Consider the following 8,450-nt stretch of genomic DNA (forward strand, 5'->3'; position numbering starts at 1 on the left):
CTTTCTTTTCCCCTCCTTCCCTCCCTCCCTACCTTCCTTCCTCCCAATTTTTACTTCAGGTTCAGGGGTACATGTACAGGTTTGTTACATAGGTAAATTGTATGTCATAGGGGTTTGATGTGCAGATTATTTTATCATCCATTTAATCAGCATAGTATCCCATAGATAGTTTTTCTATTCTCAGCTTTCTCTTACCCTCAAACCTCAGCTAGGCCATATTGTCTTCTGTTCCCATTTTGTTTCCATGTATACTCAATATTTAGTTACCACTTATAAGTGAGAACAAATGGTATTTGGTTTTTTGTTCCTATTAGTTTGTTTAGGATAATGGCCTCCAGCTTCATGCATGTTGCTGCAAAGGACATAATCTCATTCATTTTGTGACTGCATAGTATTCCACTGTGTATATGTATCACATTTTTATAATTCATTCTACTTCTGATGGGCATTTAGATTGATTCCATGTCTTTGCTATTGTGAAGGGTGCTGCAAAGAACATATGATTCCATGAGTCTTTATGTACAACAATTTATGTTCCTTTGGGTGTATATCCAATTCAGTTGTAGGTTCTTTGAGAAATCACCAAACAATGACTGAAATAATTTACATTCCTATATTACTAATTTACACTATACAGTAGTGTATAAGCTTTCCTTTTCTCCACAATTTTGCCATTGTTTGACTTTTTAAAAATAGCCACTCTGACTAGTGTGATGATATCTCATTGTGTTGATTTGCATTGCTCTAATTATTAGTGAAGATGAGCATTTTTTCATATGCTTATTGGCCATATGTATATCTTCTTTTGAAAAGTCTCTGTTCATGTCCTTTGCCCACTTTGTAATGGGGTTGTTTGGTTTTTGCTTGTTAAGTTGTTTAAGTGCCTTATAAATTCTGGATATTAGACTTTTGTTGGATATATAGTTTGCAAAAATTTTCTCCCATTCTGCAGGATATCTGTTTACTCTGTGGATAGTGTTTTGTTGTTGTTGTTGTTGCTGTTTTGTTTTGTTTCCTGTGCAGAAACTCTTTAATTTTGCCATTTGTCAGTTTTTAATTTTGTTGCAAATTCTTTTGGTGTCTTTTTTATGAAATCTTTGCCAAGGCCTATGTCCAGAATGGTGTTTCCTAGGTTATCTTCTAGGGCTTTTATAGTTTTAGGTTTTACATTTAAGTCTACAATCTATCTTGAGTTAATTTTTGTATGTCATCTAAGAAAGGGGTCCAATTTTAGTTTTCTGCAAATGGCTAGTTTGTTACCACAGCAGCAGTTACTTGCATTATTTCCCTATTGCTTGTTTTTGTCAGGTTTGTCAAATATCAAATGGTTGCAGGTGTGCAGCATTATTTATGGGCTCTCCTGTCTGTTCCATTTCTCTATATGTCTGTTTTTGTACCAGTACCTTGCTGTTTGGTTTACTGTAGCCTTATTATATAGTTTCAAGTCAGGTAATATGATGCCTCCAGCTTTGTCATTTTTTTTGTCTTGACCATTTAGACACTTTTTTTGGTTCCATATGATTTTTAAATTTTTTTTTTCTAATTCTATAAAGAATTGGAATATGACAAATAGAAGGTTCCACTAAAGCAGATACAGCTTAGATGACAACACCCAAGTTCTTTCAAATATCTGGAAAGCCTTCCCAACAAGGAAGGGTACAAACAAGCCCTAACTGGGAAGATTACAATAAATACCTAACCCTTCAATGCCCAGACATAGACAAACATCTGCAAATATCAAGATGATCCAGGAAAACATGACCTAACCAAATGAACTAAATAAGTTACCAGGAATCAGTCCTGGAGAAACAGAGATACGTGACCTTTTAGACAGAATTCAAAATAGCTATTTTGAAGAAACTCAAAAATATTCAAGATAACACAGAGAAAGAATTCAGAACTCTGTCAGATAAATTTAATAAAGACATTGAAATAATTAAAAAGAAATGAGCAGAAATTCTGGAGTTGAAAATTGCAGTTGGCATACTGAACAATGCCTCAGAGTCTTTTAATAGTGGAAGAAAGAATTAATGTGCTTGCAGACAGGCTATTTGGCAAACAGCTGTCCCTGGGGCTGCTCTGTCTATGGAGTAGCCATTCTTTTATTACTTTACTTTCTTAACAAACTTGCTTTCACTTTGCACTGTGGACTCACCCTGAATACTTTCTTGCATAAGAGCCAAGAACCTTCTCTTGGGGTCTGGATCCAGACTCCTTTCCTGTAACATTATCATATCAGTTATTCTCATTTTACAAAAGTTTTTAGTGTTTTCCATAGAGTTTGCAATGTACTAAATAATATTAAGCTAATCTTAGTCTACTCTCAAATAACTCTATATACTTCATATATTGTTCACATACTGTATAGCAGAATATTCCTGGTAGCTCCCTCCTATACCTTGTGAAATTGATGTCATTCATTTTACTTATCCATATGCTAAAATGCTAAAATCACCTATTACATTGTTACCTTTATTACTTTAAACAGACTTATCTTTTAAGTTACTTATGAATTTAAAAAAATATGTTTTCATTTATTTCTTCCCTAACACTCTTTGATTATTTATGTAAATCAAAGTTTTCAGACTATATAATTTCCATTTCATTTCATTATCCTTTTTTACCTTTCTTGTAGGGCAGAAAGGTAATTAATGGGGTGATTAATTCCCTCATTTTTTTGTTTTTCTGAGACAGTATTTAATTCTCTTTAATTTGTAGGGCAATTAAACAGGATATAGAATCCTGGATTGGTGGTTTTTCTTTGAACTCTTCCAGTATTTTAGTCCACTCTCTCCTTGCTTGCATGGTTTGTGACAAGAAGTCTACTGTAATCTTTTTTCCTTTCTATGTAAAGTATTTTACTTTATCTGGCTTCTTTCAAGATTTTTCTCTTCATCTTCAGTTTGAATATGATATAACTGGTTGTAGTGTTTTTGGCACTTTTCCTGGCTGGTGTTCTCTAAGCTTTCTGGATCTGTGGTTTGGTATATGTCATTAGTTTTGAGAAGTTCTGATTAGCTATCACTTGAAATATTTCTCCTGCTCTGCTCTCTCTTCTTCACTGATATTCTAATTCCACATGTCAATTAAACAAAGTATCCTATATTTCTAAGATAATTTTATTGCCGGGCGCGGTGGCTCAAGCCTGTAATCCCAGCACTTTGGGAGGCCGAGGCGAGTGGATCACGAGGTCAAGAGATTGAGACCATCCTGGTCAACATGGTGAAACCCCATCTCTACTAAAAATACAAAAAACTAGCTGGGCATGGTGGTGCATGCCTGTAATCCCAGCTACTTAGGAGGCTGAGGCAGGAGAATTGCCTGAACCCAGGAGGCGGAGGTTGCGGTGAGCCAAGATCGTGCCATTGCACTCCAGCCTGGGTAACAAGAGCGAAACTCCGTCTCAAAAAAAAAAAAAAAAGATAATTTTATTATTATTTTTGTCTTTGTTATTTTATTTTGGGAAATTTCTATTGGCCTATCTTCATGCTCACTGTTTTCTTGGTGTTTAACCTAATGATAAGTGTATCGTAAACATTCTTCATTGTCATTGTAGTGTTTTTGGTTCCAGCATTTTCTATTGATACTCTCTTAGAGTTTCAATGTCTTTGTATAGTTTGCCCATGCTTTTTTGCTTTTACCTATTTCTTCCATTAGATCTTTTAACACAATTACTTTACACATTGTGTTCTATGTAGTATCTGAGCATGGTTCTGATAATTATTTTGTTTTGTTTTGTTTGTCTTTTGGTGTGACTTGTAATTTTCTGGTTAAAGCTGGACATGATATGCCACGTAATAAAAAGTTAGATATTTTTCTAGGCCTTCAGCATGTGATCTTATGTTAATCTGGGTAAGAGTTGTGCTGTGTTTTATGTTTACTGTAGCTGTGGGTGACAAAGGCTTCACATTTCTCTTATATCCTTATTTTTGCCTCCTGTGCTATTTTGGGATTTCCTAAAGACTCATTTTCAGACAGGATTTGCATCTTGTGGCTCTTTCAGCTACTAATTTGTAGTGGAGCCCTGTTGGTATGATGGTACAGTGTGAGAAAGAAGGGATATTCTGTAATCATATAATTAAATCTCAGTTTTATCAATGTGTCCCAAGGCTGTGTGACCTATGCTTGGATCTCTAAACCTATTTCTTCCCTCTTAGATGACACAGAAAGGTGAGAGGGGCAGGGTTGGAGACATGCCCTAACCCCAGATAAAAGTCTAGTGAAATCATCTCCCCTGAAGAGTAACGCCTTTGTTCTGGAAAATACTCGGTGTATTTTTCACAATGGTTACTCTTCCTTTCCCTTGATAAAGCCAGTGGAGAATCTTTCTTAGCTTTTCACAGTAAGAATCTGATATAGTTCCTGAAGATAAAACCCACAAAAATGTAGGGTCCTCCTAGCAGCACACATCACTCCACCCAGGATTTCTCACTTTCAAACTAGTGTACATTCAGCTTCAGCAGTTAATTTACATTAGAAGTTATGGCTACAGTGGCTTTTTCTTCAGGGAAGTGGCTCTTGGCTGTGACTCGCTGAATTTGCCTGTTTTTCCAGATTTGGGGCAATCTCAGTTCTCTAATGCGTCCAAGAAAAATTGTTGAGTTTTAGTTTACTTTTTCTTGTAGTATGAACAGGAGTGACGACTTCCATAGTGTTTGTTGAAGCTGGAACTAGAAGTCTCAGGTTTTCATTTTTATAATTACATTTCTATTTTTGTGATTTATGGGTACTTTAAAAATGGATGGAATGTAATATCCTCCAGAATATTTAAGATTCAAAACAAATTATAGGAAGTTCTTAAAATAAGTAGAATGTGTCTTGCCTCGTTGGGTATTAGTTCCTTCATTTGTGGAGTAAGTTGCCATTCTTTCAAGTTGTAGGACCTCTTCAAATGTTTGGCTATATTTTCCATTTAGTATCCTTGGTCTACTTAATGTGGATGCCATTTCTGACTACAGAAGACCTTTTCTGAAATCTTTGAGAGTTTGGCTGCATATGCTACTGAAGAAGTTGTGCTCAATGCTTTGCATTTGGGGTAAAGAATCTGTTTCTCTTGGAGGAGACACCCGCTTGATACATTGCCCTGATTCTCCTTCCAAATGATAAAATCCTCCATCAGCAAATATCTGTGTAAGTGGAGGTTCCACCAGCCTGATGCTCTAAAAGAGTCTTCAGTTAAGCATCTGCTTATTTTTTAGAGGCCTTTTATTTTCCCTAATTTGTCACATCTTAGTCTAAACAACCTCTGAAATTATGCCTCGCTTTTAATTACCTTTCTTCAATGTGTTTTGGTCAGTGGTTTCTTTCTTTCATTCAATTCATCAATGTTCTATCTTTTAGAAAGCCTTCAACATTTTTGACCTGCTGATTATTCACTTTTATTTTTCTGCTTTTATAAATTGCAAATCACTTTTACTGCAATTTGGGATTCATTAAGGTCATTCTTCTAGAACCAGTTTCTCACATTATAAACCCATGTTTGTTAGAATGATTTGCTGATTATACTTCTAACTTCAACAGATTAAAAATAGTCATCCTATCACTATCCCTGTCAGGAATGACAATCTTATACTTACAGATCTGCTTTATGTTAATACATATATGAATAAATGAAGTATATATAATAGCCATGCTTCATCCTGTTTTGGAGTTACAGTTATTTCGGACTTATATCTACATAACTAAAGGCAGTATCCTTTCCTTGGTCGGGCATTAAATGAATTAGGGGAAAAAAGAAAAGAGTAAGAAAGAGGTTTCTATTCTTCGCCACCACTGCACAGAAAGGAAGCATCCCATTTGTCCTCTGGCTTAGCCATCCTTCTGTTCCGACATACTGTTTTTATGACACTACACTCATTGGTTATGCCCTACACAAATACAGCATAATAGTTCCTTCTGTTCCTTTGCTGCCTTCCCTTATATGGTACTTCATTTTTCTTCCTCTGTGTATAGGGCACCTATTTTCAATCTAAATAGGCTGGCTGCTCATCTAACCCCACCTAATTACTGAGACAATATAGAGAAAGCAAAGCACATGCACTGCATTATATATGATATTTTGTCTAATATGTTTCCATCTTAGGTTCTACTCAGTGATCTGATGGAGTGACCCTCACTACCACACTGTATGGTCTGTAAACTTTACACAAACCCAGTGATTGTTTTCCTTCTTCTAGGTATCTATTAATGGATGGTATAAGGAAATATGTTGGTATTCTTCCTTTTAAGTAAAACCTTTCTGAAATGAACTATAAGTATTTTTTATTTTAGTTTTTATTTCATAATCATAAACTTAACTCTACAATTCCACTAGGCAAGGAAAGGAATAAGGAAATGGAAAGGGAGTTCAGTGAGAGCACAAAGGTTATGGAATACAGTGAGCAAACGGGGTGAAGAGGTGCTCTTCTGAGTTACAGAAGGAATGGACTGCTGGTTAAGATAAAACACAAGTCCTATTTATTAGAGTTGTCCACTGTCAGCAGTGATGATCTACTTGCTAGTCTCACCATTCCTGGACCCAAAGTGCTCCATGGCTTCCATGATATTCATGTCTTCCTACACTTTGCCAGAGACTACATGCTTGCCATCTAACCACTCAGTCTTGGCAGTGCAGATGAGACACTGGAAACTGTTTGTGTTGGGTCCAGCATTTGTCATGAACGAGATGCCAGGACCTGTATGCTTCAGGATTAACTTCTCATTATCAGATTTCTCCCCATAGATGGACTTGCCACCACTGTCATTATGACATGTGAAGTCATCACCCTCACACATAAACCCCGGAATAATTCTGGGAAACCAGAAACCATTATAACCAAATCCTTTCTCTCCAGTGCTCAGAGCATGAAAATTTTCTGCTGTCTTTGGAAAATTGTTTGCAAACATCTTAAAGAAAACTTGGCTCAAGAGCTCACCAGCAATAGCGATGTTGAAGAACACAGTGGTTTTTTGGCTATGACTGGTGGCAGGGGTTGTGAGGTTGGCCGTGGCTGGTGGCAGGGGGCTCCAGGCAGTGTCAGCATCTGCAAAAAGGACCGTTTTCTTTTCTTTTCTTTTTTAATAATCTAAATTATTTGACTACTTTTCTTTCTGCTTGCTGGTCTTAATAAATTCAAGCAATCTCTGCTCAAGCCATTCAATATCTTGACAGAGTCCAAGTCATATTTGAATTAATTTTACCCAAGAACAGAAATTTAGCCTATGATTAAAACACTTGCTTTAAGAAATTAAATTTCTGAAGGCATTTAAAATAAAATGCAGTGATCAGAATCTTGGAATCACTATTATTATTCCTGATATTATTTTTTTTATTTAGATGAAACTTACTTTAACCTTGAAAAATAGAAGACTTGGGGACAGAGTCTCAGTCTCGCTGCTGCTGCCACTACTGCCCAGAGACTGCTGAGCCCCTGCCCATCCACAGCCACCAGCCACCCTGGACACAGAACATCCAGTCATGGATAAAAATGAGCTGGTTCAGAGGGCCAAACTGACACGGCAGGCTGAGAGATATGATGACATGGCAGCCTGCATGAAGTCTATAACTGAGTGAGGAGCTCAATTTTCCAAAGAGGAGAAGAATCTTCTCTCAGTTGCTTATAAAAATGTTTTAGTAGCCCATTGGTCATTTTGGAGGGTCATCTCAGGTATTGAACAAAAAATGGAAGGTGCTGAGAAATAAAACAGCAGATGGCTAGAGAATATAGAGAGAAAATGAGACAGAGCTAAGAGATATCTGCAATGATGTACTGTCTCTTTTGGAAAAGTTTTTGATCCCCAGTGCTCCACAAGCAAAGAGCAAAGTCTTCTATTTGAAAGTGAAGAGGTTACTACAGTTAACTTGGCTGAGGTTGCCGCTGGTGATGACAAGAAAGGGATTCTGGATCAGTCACAACAAGCCTACCAAGGAACTTTTGAAATCAGCAGAAAGGAAATGCAACCAACACATGATGGGGTCTGGTTCTTAACTCCTCTGTGTTCTATTTTGAGGTTCTGAACTCCCTAGAGAAAGCCTGCTCTCTTGCAAAGACAACTTTTGATGAAGCCATCGCTGAACTTGACACATTAAGTGAAGAGTCATACAAAGACAGCATGCTAATAATGCAATTACTGAGAGACAACTTGACATTGCGGACATCGGATTCCCAAGGAGATGAAGCTGAAGCAGGAGAAGGAGGGGAAAATTAACTTGCCTTCCAACTTTTGTCTGCCTCATTCTGAAATTCACACAGTAAACCATTTATCACCCATGCTGTCCCACAAATAGTTTTTTGTTTACAATTTACGACAGATTTGTGTGGCTCCTATTTGTATTTCTGTATTTCCCATGTGGTTTTTATGTTTAATATTAGGAGAGTAGAGCCAGTTAACATTTAGGGAGTTATCTGTTTTTATCTTCAGGTGGCCAATATGGGGATGTAGAATTTTTATACATGTGAGAAATGTTTGGC

At 36.8% G+C, this 8,450-nt stretch overlaps 1 pseudogene; it reads left to right on the forward strand.

Moving 5' to 3' along the window:
- The first annotated feature begins 7,429 nt into the window (after nt 1–7,429).
- Nucleotides 7,430–8,191, forward strand: LOC101039645 (14-3-3 protein zeta/delta pseudogene; annotated as a pseudogene).
- Nucleotides 8,192–8,450: the final 259 nt, after the last annotated feature.

The sequence above is a fragment of the Saimiri boliviensis genome, chromosome 12 (genome assembly GCF_048565385.1).
Source record: "Saimiri boliviensis isolate mSaiBol1 chromosome 12, mSaiBol1.pri, whole genome shotgun sequence".
Lineage (NCBI taxonomy): Eukaryota > Metazoa > Chordata > Mammalia > Primates > Cebidae > Saimiri > Saimiri boliviensis.